At 37.4% G+C, this 15,005-nt stretch overlaps 1 protein-coding gene across 7 annotated transcripts in view; it reads right to left on the bottom strand.

The window, feature by feature from the left end:
* baz2ba (bromodomain adjacent to zinc finger domain, 2Ba) overlaps nt 1-12,416 on the bottom strand; it is a 369,151-nt gene extending 356,735 nt beyond the window's left edge. For 6 of the 7 annotated variants that reach the window (XM_060827214.1, XM_060827207.1, XM_060827211.1 and 3 more), the window contains exon 1: nt 12,168-12,416. The gene's annotated coding sequence lies outside the window, so the exon portion shown is untranslated. The remainder of the gene's footprint in view (nt 1-12,167) is intronic. The other variant, XM_060827213.1, reaches the window with a different exon arrangement.
* Between the last annotated feature and the right edge of the window lie 2,589 nt (nt 12,417-15,005).

The raw sequence follows: 15,005 nt of genomic DNA, 5'->3' as shown, positions 1-15,005 counted from the left end.
TGCTCAATGATTTATTTTATTTTACAAGTTATTTCAGTGAGGTATGCACAATGATGCACATGTGGGGAAGAATATTTCAACTTGAACATTTTTTTTTCTGGGCAAGAAATGTCCACAGGAACCTAACTCTGGTTCTGACATTGATTCCTATAAGAAATTATGCTCCACTTAAAAGTTGTGATTTTCAGGAAAGCAACCACAATTTTAAGTGAAGAACTACTGAAATTACCATGTAGCAATTGAATTTGCCATCAATTAAAACATAATGCAAGACTGAAAGGAGGACTCCACTCTAAAGATACCGCCAAGAACAAAGATGCCACAAGAGTATGTAGGAGGAACTGGCCTTACTGAGAAGATGGTATTGGATTTGTTATAAAGCGGAGGTTGACCCCCTCTGAGAACTAAAACCGAAACACCCAAAGAGGAGCACCTCGCCCCATAATCTGCAAAAGCAGTGTGAAAAATGGTATAAACTGCTTTTCAGCAATTTCTAGTGGTTATATAAAATAAACCCCTGACACTTTAAAATCAACAAGTAACAATTTATTTATCTAACTCCATAATAGTGAACAAACTAACTAAACTATTGACAAACCAAATAACTAACTATCCCCAAATAAAGCAAGATTCAAATGGTATGCTGTTCCAATAAATACAAATCCTGCTTATTTGAAAAAAGTAGAATTTAGTCTCTTGAAATTACAGCCAGGTTACATGTCTTACGAAACGTTCTGTGCCTTCTCTGTCAATTCTTCTATCAGGAATATTAACTAGTTGTGCCATTGATACCATTGCTATTCAGATAGTGCTTTCTCTAAGATGATGTGACAGCCAGCAATTCTCTCTAGAGAACTAAGGGCCATTAGCTCTGGTGGATAGCAGCTAGCTCTGGGGTCTTTGTCCAACTGCCACCTTCTTTTATACCTGTGATAACATATCAATTTTTATTACAATGGGATTGATCCTATGTTGTCAAAATCATCAGACTTAAATTTTTGGGATCTAAGTGCCTGATTCAAATTAGTTGGCTAATTTCAAAAGCCTGTTGTTTTGGTAAAAACACTGCTGCTGGGCCTGCTAACTGTACAGCCTTTCAATACAAATGTTTCAATTCAAGTAATCTCTGCGTACTTGCAAACTCACAGACAGCCATTTTAAATCTCTAAGCACAGGAAAAACACATGATCTTTTAAAAGGGATCATACAATGCATCCCCCAGCCCAGCATTTCACAAACACCAAATTCTAACTTCCTGTCTCCCAATCTACAAGTACTCTACCAACTTCACAACAGAATGGATTAAATCAGAAAGGTTACATTGTCATCAGAAGTGCACTACACATAATTAACACTCCTGCTTCATGGAATAAAAATGTTTGATGTTGCAGTAGAGAACCAATTTACTTGGAGAAGACCAAAATATTGATGCCAAAAATCACTAGTTTCCAACAATTCATCTACTGTTAGCAGCAAAAACATGTGGAGCCCTTAAACCACATTGCCAACATTGATCAAACACTCGAATCAGCAACCAAACTAGTGATTGGAAAGCTTTTAAATGAAAACCATTGGCTCCAAAGAAAAACCACAGGTCATGAGAAGGTATGATTCACAGTGGTACTAACCTGCATGGCCATTGGGACAAAATTCAAGTCAGTGGCAATTTTTAAGCAGAAAAGCAAACTAAAAAATCAAGTTGTCTGCATGTTCATGAGAAGCAAGTGAGGACTGCAGATGTTGGAGACAGAATTGAACAATAGGTCAGGCAGCATCTAAGGAGCAGGAGAGTCAACGATAACTGCTGAATGAAAAAGGATGAAGTTGTGGATGAACAATACTGTACAAGGTCAGACATCCTGGTGGCCTTTGTAAAGCATACAACTCATTAGTATACATTCATATTCCATTTAATTAACAAGATAAAAAGCCACCTGCAAATAAATGACATCTGTTACTATCCTTTTAGGGACCATCAACATTTAAAGAATAAATATGAACACAGCAATTAACTGACATGCCACAAGATTTCTTTTTAAGAAAATAAATGATTTTATTCCTGTTTAAAAATACAGAAAGCAAAGCAAGCACCATTGACTTAACATTACGGCTTATAAAAAGTTGCATTATAAACTCAGATCAATTTTTATTTTTTCTCCCAAGTGTTCCATTGAGTTATTAAATATTTAAGATTAAGGGTGTAGGTTTCCTCGCTGAGCTGTAGGTGTGATATCCAGACGTTTCGTTACCTGGCTAGGTATCATCAGTGGCGACCTCCAAGTGAGGCGAAGCTGTTGTCTCCTGCTTCCTATTTATATCTTTCTTCTGGTTGGGGTTCCTGGGGTTTGTGGTGATGTCATTTCCTGTTCGTTTTCTGAGGGATTGATAGATGGCATCTAGGTCTGTGTGTTTGTTTATGGCGTTGTGGTTGGAGTGCCAGGCCCCTAGGAATTCTCTGGCATGGCTTTGCTTAGCCTGTCCCAGGATAGATGTGTTGTCCCAGAAATGACAGCCAGACTACTAAGACCCCTCGGAATCCTAGTCGCACACAAACCCATCAACACTCTCAAACAAAAACTAACAAACTTAAAAGACCCAGTACATCCCATGGACAAAACCAACGTCACCTACAAAATTCCATGCAAGGACTGCCACAAACAGGAAGAAAGTTAGCCACGAGGATACATGAACACCAGCTAGCCACAAAAAGACATGACCCTCTCTCCCTCCTAGCCCTACACACGGATGATAAAAAAAAGCCACCTTTTTGACTGGGACAACACATCTATCCTGGGACAGACTAAGCAAAGGCATGCCAGAGATTTCCTAGAAGCCTGGCACTTCAACCACAACGCCATAAACAAAGACATACACCTAGATGCCATCTATCAACCCCTCAGAAAATGAACAGGAAATGACATCACCACAAACCCCAGGAATCCCATCCAGGAGAAAGATATAAATAGAAAGCAGGAGACAACAGTTTCGCTTCACTTGGAGGTCGCCACTGATGAGGATACCCAGCCAGGTAACGAAACGTCTGGATATCAAGCCAACAGCTCAGTGAACGAACCTACACCCGAAATCTCAACCTGAGCTACAAACCTTCACAAACATTTAAGATCAATTCATTTTTCCTATGACCAATGTAAAGGTATGCAATTTTCCACCTTTTATTTACAGATCTCATGTATGTGGCTCTTGTAGTTCATCCTGGGTGCCAGTAGAACCCAACTTCTTTCCAACAGCTTCTTAAGATAACTTTGACTATTTTCTGCCACAATATTCTGCAAGGACCACGAAGGATTTCTGCCATTGACTGGAGGCAAAAGCAAATCTTCCAGCTACATTTTCCCTCACAAAAGCTATTGTGAAGTGAGCTCCAACTGCATTCCTCATGGTAAACAATAAAAGGGGATATCTTGAGATACAAGCCTAGCTCGATAAAGATTTATTTTGGAATTGTTGGTTGGTTCACCGAGCCTGTTTTCTTTTGCAAATGTTTTGTCTCCCTACTGGGTGACATCTTCAGTGTTGTGTAGCTTCTAAATGAAGGGCTGTTGTTGTGATCTGCCCAGATTTTATATGGGTAAAAAGTGAGGTCTGCAGATGCTGGAGGTCAGAGCTGAAAATGTGTTGCTGGTTAAAGCGCAGCAGGTCAGGCAGCATCTATGGAACAGGAAATTCGACGTTTCGGGCACAAGCCCTTCATCAGGAATTTATATGGTTCTGTCATGGCAGGGGGTTCTATTTCTGATTTTGTACTGTAATGGTCTGTAGATGGGATCTATTTCAACATGTTTGTTTATGGCATCAATGGAGGAATTACAGGCCTCCAGGAATTCTTGAGCTGGTCTTTGTTTTGCCTATCCCTGATTGAAGCTATTTTTATAGAATTAATTAATTCAGTAAGCCATGCCATATTAGCTTGATATGAATTACTGCCTTTTTCCCCCCACATTTCAAAATATCAACTATCCAGACAGGTAGCTCACATTTTATACTCAGCTTATAAATTGAGCCTTGGTTTTTGAACCTTCAAAGGTCTACTTGTGCATCCTGGTCAAAGGTAGTTATTTCATTTGTAATAATATTATCAATTGTTGTCAATGCAATTCAGAATGGAGACCAAGGTGTCATTGCACAAGGCATCACAGAGAAATTTTAAACCACTGACCCAGTCAAAGAATAAAAGTAATGAAATTCAAAATAATCACTTTCATATTTCCGCAGATCACAAAGTACAATAGTGTGCTCTGCTTCACTATGTGCTTCTATTTGTCTCACCACCTTGTGCATTTAATCTACATTTCTAATTGAAAATTGAAGCTATGTTGCTTACACAGCAGAAAAGAACGCCTCTGTGACAGAAGTGACTTGATTCTTAAATGAAGATGATCAATAAAACTATTGCTACCCAATGCAGTTTTGATGTACAAGCCATTACAAACCCTCAAATGAAGTATGCTTTCTATAACTGTTAAATTATGAGACCATTCCTCCCACAGTCTCAATATTATTATTGTAGCAAAATCTCAGTAGTTTATTCATGTCATACATGTTAGTTGTGTTAAGAGTGCAAATAACATTAATCTGCAGTACAAACAGGCAGAACTACTGGCATTTGAAACACCAGCCCATTATCACAGCGGGAGACGTCAATCACTCTGATGTTCTTATAACCACACAGGCAATATGACAATGATCTCAGGGAAAATCAGCAATCTCTGCAGAATATTCCAAGACCTCCCCTCCCACCTCCCCCAAACCCTCTTTGCAATTTGACCAATCAGAAGGTGCCATTCATGACCTACTGGAAAGACTTGCATCTTGCTTCAAATTCTTAAAGAAAAACATCAATCATACAAAATAGGAAAAGGACATTGAATTATACAGTATTAACCTCTAGGGTTTGCATACAAAGACCTTAGATATATTTATGCCCATCCTTTTAAAAGTGTGTCAGCACTGTTTTTAACACCAAACCAAATGCCATATTTATGAACCTCTGTCCTCAGCAGGAAACCTGCTCTTTTGATTAATGAGTATATGCTTTTAGAAAAGCTAAGAATTAAAAAAACAAAGTAAAAATACAATTTTGCCTGCACAAAAATACCACAGTAATAATTAACCTGATGCCTCTCTTAAGAGGTGGTCGACTTTATGTCTATGATCTGGACACTGGTCCTAGACATTGCACTTTTTCATCAGAATTGGACATAGCAGCAAAGCAGTTTCACATTCCCAACTCCCACAGATCATGACAACCTCCCACAATCCAAAACTGTGCAGATTAGGTGAATTGGCTATGCTAAATTGCCCGTAGTGTTAGGTGAAGGGGTAAATGTAGGAGTATGGGTCTGGGTGGTATACGCTTCGGCGGGTCGGTGTGGACTCGTTGGGCCGAAGGACCTGTTTCCACACTGTAAGTAATCTAATCAAATCTAATCTAATGTTTGTGCTTTGTATCGATATAAAGCTTAGCGTTAGGGCAGATGGTGGGGATAAAAGAGGTGAAGGTACACTGTTTCATTTGCCAGTTCTGGCTGTGATCAGATACTGGCATTATTACAATCACTGCTTTCTGGATATTTCTTCTTTTGTTTCAAAATTCAGTTCAGTGAAAGTACCCACAAGAACTGCTGACTTGCTTGATTTTTAATTTTTCTGTAGAAGATCCAAGGACAGTTACAGGCCACTGAAGATATGTAGCAAAAGACAAATGCAATTTACTGCGCCTGCTATTCAAGCTGCCTGAGCAGAACTGTCTACATTAACTATTCCTTGTAAGAAGTGAGATCACTCCTGTCACACTAGACTCTATTTTTCCAGTTTGGAAAAAAAATTCATAGGTAAGCAAATGTCTCTCAGTCAATTCTTTTGATTTACCAGCAATCTATCAAAGAATAAAACCTAGGAATTTTGCTTTAAAAATCAACCACTGGATCCAAATTAAAGCAAATTAAGTTACCCTATATGATTCCTTATGAAAATGAATCCAAAAACGTTCAAAGTAAAGTGTAATGGTTTACAGTAAAATTACCAAAGACTGTGCATTTAACTAATCAATTTCAGAATCATCAATATCTTGTTTTATTATTCAAAACTTACATTAAGCAGTTCTTGCAATTGAATTATAGTATTTCAAGAAAAATATTTTTATTTAGATTTAGTTCAATACTAGGAAATGAATAGATCATTTTGTTTTGACAACATTATATTATTACTTCAGCCAAGAAGAGCTGGTTTACTAAATTACTTAAATTAATGCTGGTAAGCCACCTTAACATGCCAACAGTGTCAGACACTTGAACTGAAATTCAGTTTGCCACCAAAGAGCAGCTCAATCTATAAAAGATGGCAATTTGAGTTTTTTAATGGAGAAGATTAATCTCAACTTTAAAAAAGCTGCAAACATACTTCATTATTGCAAAATAAATACATAATATTCACTAAACAGAAACTGCACATGGGTGCAATTTATTCAAGGCAAAACAAATTATCACAATAATTATAACTTTTTTTAAAAAGGTATGATCATCTCAGCAACTGTCTCAATCTCTACAATAAGACACAGAAGCAAGCAGTGAGGCAGGTGCACATACTGATAACTACAAAAGTCTGAGGTCCAAGAAAAATTCCAGGGAGAATGAATGAATGAATGAATGAATGAACGAATGAACGAACATAGTACATTTGGAAAACTGCATACAGTTTTGGTTTCACGATATAAGCCAGGATACATTTGTACTGGGTGCAGTTTGAAGCAGAATACGTAGGCCGATTCTGGAAATAAAGAAGCTGCCTAATGGAGGAAAGTTTAGTTTAGAAGAATGAGAGATGACTTTATTGAAATGGGCAAGATTCTGAGGGGAATCGACAAGGTTAAAGCTAAGATGTTTTCTCTCAAGAGAATCTGGAGAGAGAACAAGTTAAAAATAAGGGGTCTCAAATTTAAAACAAAAATAGAAATTGATGAAAAAGCTCAGCAGGTCTGGCAGCATCTGTGGAGAGAAATCAGAATTAACTTTTTGGGTCAAGTGACCCTTCCTCAGAACTCAAAACATTAACTGATTTCTCTCCACAGATGCTGCCAGACCTGAGTTTTTCCAGCAATTTCTATTTTTGTTTCTGATTTATAGCATCCACAGTTCTTTCTGTCTCAAATTTTGACTGGGATGAGAAGAAATTTCTTCTCTCAGAACACAGTTAGTAGAATTCACTTCCAGAAAGAGCAGGACAAGTTCAACAAATTTTAATTGACAAGAGAGTCAAGGGTTATGGGGTAGGTAAGTAATTAAACAACCAGGGAGGGGGGAGTTAAGTGCCAAAATCAAATCTGCCATGATCTTACTGAATGGCAAAGAATGTTCAATGGGTTGACAGCCCAGTCTGGCTTCTATTTCTTACCTCATGTAAGAGACTAGGATTAAACATCAAAAGAATAAACGTCAGTCATAAAATGGAGAATACGGACAAGTCATATCAATCCATGTAGGAAGTCAGATTAAAAACTTGTCAAGAAATTTAACATGAAACCTGAACTGCATCACAAAACTAAGATGAAAAGCAACAGTTTCTTTTCACTCTTATGGATTACATCACCAGAATTCCCAAAGTAGACATCGCAGAGGGCAGAGGCCGGAAACAACTTGTACACAGGCATAACCTTTAAGCTCACATCACCAAAAGTTCTGAAGGATATAGTAGCTTTCACATCAATCATTTTATTTTATGGCAAAAGTACAATAGTCTGAGAATTTTTTATGACCATGTTTTTAATACCAGACATATCTAAACAACTGCTGAATTGGTTACATCAATACAGCAAAATCCACCACAAACCTCATCTTGTTAATTGGAAAAATTACACAACACCAGGTTATAGTCCAAGAGGGTTATTTGGAAGCACTAGCTTTCGAAGCACATCTCCTCCATCAGGTGGTGAAGAGACGCTGTGTGATTTTTAAACTTTGTACACCCCAGTCCAACACCGGCACCTCCAATCATTATTAATCAGATTATTTCATTTAGCTGAGCTTTGAAATCTCAGTTTTGAAGATTTCAGGAGTAACAGTCACATATCAGCCAGTTTCAATCCATAAAAATACACTTTCAATCATTCCAATAAGAATGATTTGAATTTAGTTAGCTCTGCTTTTCCAATGTATTCAAACTCTCTCAGGCTGAAACTATTTTCTATTAAACACACAAATAATTGGCAACAATTTAAGTATAAAGGTGACAACTCAGGTATGTGATCCTCAACACCCTAAATTCTGAGTGACAGTTTCCACTCCTCAATTTCATCCCTCAAAATGACGTTTGTCAGCACATTTTATCTTATTAGGCATAAGTAGCAATTGCTAAAAGAACTGATGCAATTATTTCTGTAATAAAATACACACGGATATTAATAACATACTACTTGGATATATTGATTAGTAAACTGAAAGGGACTTATTAACATTTGAATTACTCACTGCACAAATACTGTTTTCCATAAAGACATTTCCTACAGTACAATGTTCTGTACTAAAAAGATATTTCTATAGTCTTATAATTCACACTAAAGCTTGTGCTTATCCTTTCTGTCTCAACTGCAAAACAAGTATGTTGCAAACAAGTTCATCAAGACGTGATAGTAAAATCTTGTGCTGCAAATGTACAACAATTGAAGACATTTGGAATCACAATTCAAGCTGGGAGTGACTGTTCTGTTTCAATTCAATGACACCACTAATGGGTTCTTAGCAGCTCCATGAAATCAAGCAGCTGTCAACTCAATGTATCAGAAGAAAAAGTCATACACTCCCATAAGGAAACAAGCACATCAGGATGTTTGGCAAAACATCTGCTCCTTCACATTTCATCTGACAAAACAAAACAGCTAAACAAAGAGATATCCTGTATCTTTTTCTGTTAATCACAGCACACTAATAAAATTTTACCAACAAAAGATAAATTATCAATATGATTAATGCTGCAATTTTCACACAAATATTTCCAATAGATACTTACACAGCCTGAACGTATATTAATACAGTACTATGCTATTGTCAAAACCACAACCAGAACTCATCTGGATAACTACAAAACTATAGTTGAATTCTCGGTTTTACAACGCCAGCAAAATAATTTTTCTGGTTCAGTTTAACATGCAATGTTTCAGAATCCATTTTTACCCATGTCAAGTACAACTCAAGGAAAAGGAGCTAGGTGATATTTTTTCATCAGCAGAAATGTGGCATGCATATGAAATAAAAGCATGTGCACATCATACTTCAGCTGCAAAATTCATCTGATTGCTAAAGTAGCTCCTTAAAAAACTATATCGTTTGCAATATGGCCGATTCAAGAAATGCAGTTATAAACTTCAGGCTATTTTACTAACTGGTTTTGATTACAAAAAATCTTACACATCAGTACTATAATCAAATAATAGTAGGAATGACCACATATCAAACCCAAATCATACATTATTAACAGTAAAAGTATAAATAATATTGAATAAGTACCCAACAATACAAATTTCAAACAACTCTTAGAAGAAATGCAACTATTGTGCAAGCAATATTTTATTTTCCTTTGATCTGCTTATTTCCCCTGCTTAATCTGCCAAATCTTGCAGGCCTTTGTTGCATGTATAATTTAAAGCCATCTGCTGTTTGAGCTTTTACATTTTTAAAAAAACTAAAGATCAGAGTAACCAACAGAATGGATTTGTTACTAATATTCAAGTATCCTATTACAGTGCATTCCCTTGTGAAAATAGTAGTTACATATAAAAACGATGAAGCAGTTTTTCTACACGTCTTTAAATACCCCACTACAAAGACTTTAAAAAGATGGTAGCTCATAAAACCACAAAACCACTTAAAAGCTCTAACAATATTTTCAAGTTAAAATGCAGGCATTTCCACCTGGTATCCCAACTTGATTTTTTTTATTATTTTCTGGCAAACGGCTCAGAACTTCATACAATGAAGAGAGAATTCTATTGTTCACAAGCATAAAAATTGAACACTACCACTTTGTTTAAACTCGTGCTGATCTGACAAGAGAATATAGCCAGAGGTAATACAAAAAACCTGAAGACGAATTCATATCTTAGAAGGTCTACAACTTTTCCCTGACTACCAACTTTGATTATACAGCTGTGTTAAAATCAGCACCTTATTTAAAAGGAAACATATACATAGTATTTCAAAAGTAATATATAAATGAATATATAATCAGAGTTGCAAGAGTCATTAGAAATAATAGTGTGGACAGAGTAATATCATAAACATTATGTCAGAACTACAAAAGGCCCCAGGAAAAAACGTTAACCTTGAAAGTTTGAGAATCTCTTAAAAACTGTTCTTCACATATTATCATTCTATTGCTTATACGTGTTACTTGAGATTAATATGAATGAATATGCAATTTGTCAATACTTTCCACATTTTAATGAGATCTTTAACCAAAACCACAAATACCATCACATATTTATGCAAAATATTCATATTTCCATTATTATTGGCACTACATTCATTGCATGTACTGAATATCAGTGATTGTGAAATGAGCAATCATATTTGTACATTTTAAACAGACTATGTACAACATTGAAAAAAAGTCCTTTCCTTGAAAATATACACGAACAGACTTTTAGCTGACAAAGTGCTCAAATTGACTATCAGAAATGTATTATTTGTCATCCTAAACCCACAATAAAGCTTTACAAAGTTCCACTACAGTTTCATTTTTGCAAAAAAAAACTGATTCAATTGAAGCTAACAATCAGTTGAAGAAAACAAAGTCCTTTCAAGACCAGAATTTTAAAAATAGCCATAAATACAAGGGGGCAAATCTAACTAAACTTTACATGACGTCACTGTCCCAGAAACCATGCCTAACTTAGGGGGGGGATAAAATCCTTCCTCTAAACAAAAGGCTTCAAAAATTAAACACATTACCCAAAATGGCGAAGGGTTGTTGTTTTGAAAAGAAAAATGGAGGATATTGTAATATACACAAAGGGATAAATTTCAACAACTCGCCTGCAGCCGGCTTGAATAAGGAAGCGGCGGAGATACAAAACAAGGGGAGGGAGATGGAGAGAAGAGAGAGTCGAGGAGGGGGAGGTGGGACAGGGTACAGGGGCACCCAGAGCGGCTGAGCATCTACACCTCAGCCCAGTCAAGACTTTTTTTTGTTAGGGAGGCAGCCGGACACCAGAATATATGAAACGTACACACAATAAAAAAAAATGGAGTTATGGTATAATTGATGTGAATGAGCCATGTTGGTGTCTCCGTGCTGATGGGGAGGAGGAGGAGGAGGAGATGGGACGCAGATGTGACGGGTGACGCCGGGGCCGTGTTGTTTAGGCCGGCCCAGCCCAGCCCGGCCTAGTCTGACAGCCGGGCTGTCAATGGGAGGTGGGAGAGGGGTGGAGGGGGACTGGCGGTGGTCCGGGACAAGCGGCAGAGGAAGAGACGCAGCCTTCCGCCTTCCAGCCCCGACCCCGGCCCCGACCCCCCCTTTCCGGGACACGGCCTCCGCCAGCCTCCTTTGCAGATTTAAAACCACCTCCCGAAGCCGCTCGGCCATGGCCCGCTCTGGCCGTGCCCGTTTATTTGTTTGTTTGTTTCAGTTTATTTTTGAAAATAAACTACGAGCCAGAAGGTGGGCAGCCCCGGGGACCGGGGGGGGGGGGGGGGGTAAACAAAACAATACACAAAAGCGCCTCTCTCTCTCTCTCTCTCCCCAGAAAGACCGTACGGTCAACATTAAGTGTCGTGCGGGTAGTAATCACTCAGAAGAAAACCAGCGTTTGTTGAGGAGGGTTTGTGTGGGGTTTTTTCCCCCCAAAAAGGAACAGTCCTTCTCCTGGGGCCGCTCTCCCACTACAAAAGGATCCGATTCAAGCGACATGTAAGACAGAGACGGTTGGAGACACAAAGTGAAGGGAGAACAAGACTCGGTCTGAGCGGCTGGACGTTACCAAGCAGCCAAGAGTTTTCTCCAGCAACTCCCTCCCTCCCTCATCTTTTACTGATACCTCTCCCGCACAGAAACACACACCCCCGACAACTAATATTCATCAATTATTCTTCTTCATCGCCGCCGCAAACACCGAGAAGAAAAATACACAAGACGAAAATAAAAATGCAACTCACCTAAGCCCCGCAAATGTCATCGACTTCCCTTCCGGATACGTCGGGAGTTGGAGGGGGCAGATGGTGGAATTATTTGTTAACGTTCTTGTTTTCGTTTCGAAACTTTTTTTTTAATTGAGGCGGGAGGAGAAAGGGGAGAATTCGTTAATTCACCAGAAGCTGTGAGGGAGACCGAGACTTTTTCGGCTTCAATGCATGTGGTTCACGAACTGGTGACGTCAGGCATGGCTCAAACAATGAAACTTGCTGCTACAAGAAACATTTTCCTAAATGAAACCAACAGCTTATCATCCAGCGGCAGAGAAAAACAGCAAATTATAATTCTCCTCCCTCCACCCCCTCCCACTTGTTTTTTTTTAATCTTCGTCCAAACAATCAACTGGGGATTTTTTTTTTCAAAATAACTTTTTTTCTAAGGGTTATAGACTGTATGAGTACGTGAGAATTGGAAAGCCTTGTAATTCATTATAAAAGCTCCTCATCCCTTTTTTTCGCAGGCGATGCGAATGTCAGCTCAGCCTTTACCGCGGTCATTTGTAACATAAATGCAAGTACAATGATTGCATTGCAAGCACATTCATATGGGAAGGTGCGGAGTGTAAGCTACTTTAATTGTGAATCGTTTCAAAAGAAAATATTTAGGGTTCAAATAATTTTGGGGTGCATATACTTTTTGTCAAAGATGCAGCAGACACGGATTGTTTTTCAGAATAAACAAAGTGTTTAATTCATTATATAGTATTAATTTTTTTGATCATAAACTGACCCAAAGATCTGCATCAGACAGCTGCGCTGTGCTGGCAGTTATTGATTTTTCACTGCTACATTCCGGGAATACAAATTTGAACGTTTCAATATACTCTGCGGTGATTTCATTAAAATTAGAAAGCAAAACCAACTAGTTTGAAAAACATCTCATTTGAACGAAATGCAATTACACTTCATTGGTTCTATGTAGTTCTTGCTGGGTGTAAGCACGGACACAACGGGATGGATGGCCTTCTATGCTGCAACTTCAATACTTGAACTCAAAATAAATGTTTTTACATTTAGTTTGACTCATGGCTGAAATATTGATCATTTACACAAATGGCTTTCCTTTATATTAAGTAAATAATATCAGTTAGACTGAGTTCAGATTTGCTTCAGTTTTGATTTTGACGATATTTGTTTATTCATTATATGCATAAAAGAAACAACATTGATTGAAGGTTTCCCCTCTAAAAATATTGGAAGCTGAATCTGTGACAGTAATTTGAGTTACATTGAAATTAATTAGAATGAAACTTTAAATAAGGAGTGACATATATCATAAGTGTTAAGAGGCAAAAAAGATAAACTTACTATAAAATATATTCTACCATTAAAACATGCTTATCTTTACTTTTAATAAAATGTTAATTTTTCGTGTTGCCATAGCATTATCACAGCAAATTCTTTACTTGATCATCTGATGCAGTATTTATTTCAAACAATGTTTCAGCCTTTTTGGGGTAGAAACTTGTATAAATTAGGATTGTATCACAGTAACATTGGCTGTTACAGCTATATAGAAGGATATGGCAAATAAATGTGAAGTCTGATTCATATTGATATGTTCTATGTATACCATTGACAGTAAATTTCTATTTTGCAAAAATAAGTATTTGTTTGGTATTCATGATTCAAATAAATAAGTAGGAGTTGCTTTGGGACATCACTGGTTTCATTTCCTTAGCAATTATGATTTTCTCGTAAATCAAATGAGTGTTACTTTATTATTGCTCACAAAACTTAGTGAATAATGAATGTAGGGTATCAACTTAATTTTTGGATGAGTTAAATCATCTCAGAAAGGATATTTGATGGAATTATGTTTTACATCTCAATGATATGCTATAGTTTACAAATCAATATAGCAGAAAATATGAAATAAAGCATGTGATTTTAATCATTATTGGGTGTCATTTATAGAGATGAAACAGAGCTTCAAATTCATCGATGAATTATATCTAGATATAATAACATCTGATTTTCCAAACTACTCTCTGTTGATAGAGGTTGATAATCCAATAATTTTTGAATTATAAAATAAAATCTGATGTAAGGTTTAAGGAAAGTAATGTTTGAGCTCACACAGCAGATCCATGGGTTATCCAGTGAATAATACTCTGCGTTAGGGAGGATAAAAAATGACCTGATAGCTCTTTTTTGAAATACATATACAGTATATGAATGTTATGAGAGGGCAGGATCATTTCTCCATGATTTCCCATTGACCATCACTAGCAAGGTTCACACTGAATGATGATGACCTATTGGATAGGGGTGCCTGGTGCCTCTTAAGTTATACACCTGGAGTAAAAGGTGGAAGATCATGTCTGACAGGTTTGATTGAATTTTTTGAGGAAGTGACTAGATATGTGGAAGAGGGTACAGTGGATGACATCTACCTGGACTTCAGTAACCATTTTACTTAGGTCTTGCATGGGAAGCTTGTCAAGAAGGTAAGAGTCCTTGGGATCAAGGGTAATTTATGCAAATTGAATTTAAAATTGGCTTAGTGACAGGAGACAGAGGGTGATGGTTAAAGTAAAATAAAACAAAAAAATGGATGCTGGAAATATGAAACAAAAATAGAAAATGGTGGAAAAATTCAGCAGGTCTGGCAGCAACTGTGGAGAAAAAGCAGCATTAATGTTTCAGATCCGGTGACCCATCTTCAGAATAAGTAGTAGATAGGAAAAGGTGGTACATATGCTCAAGACAGGAGTGGTGGGGATCATGGATTTGTAAAGGAGAAAGTGATAGGTGGAGACAGAGCCCGGGGGAAAGACAGTTAGGCAAACAAAGAGATGG

The sequence above is a fragment of the Hemiscyllium ocellatum genome, chromosome 7 (assembly GCF_020745735.1).
Source record: "Hemiscyllium ocellatum isolate sHemOce1 chromosome 7, sHemOce1.pat.X.cur, whole genome shotgun sequence".
Classification (NCBI taxonomy): Eukaryota; Metazoa; Chordata; class Chondrichthyes; order Orectolobiformes; family Hemiscylliidae; genus Hemiscyllium; species Hemiscyllium ocellatum.
Note: the sequence above shows the minus strand (reverse complement) of the source record. Positions and strands in the feature narration are given on the sequence as shown.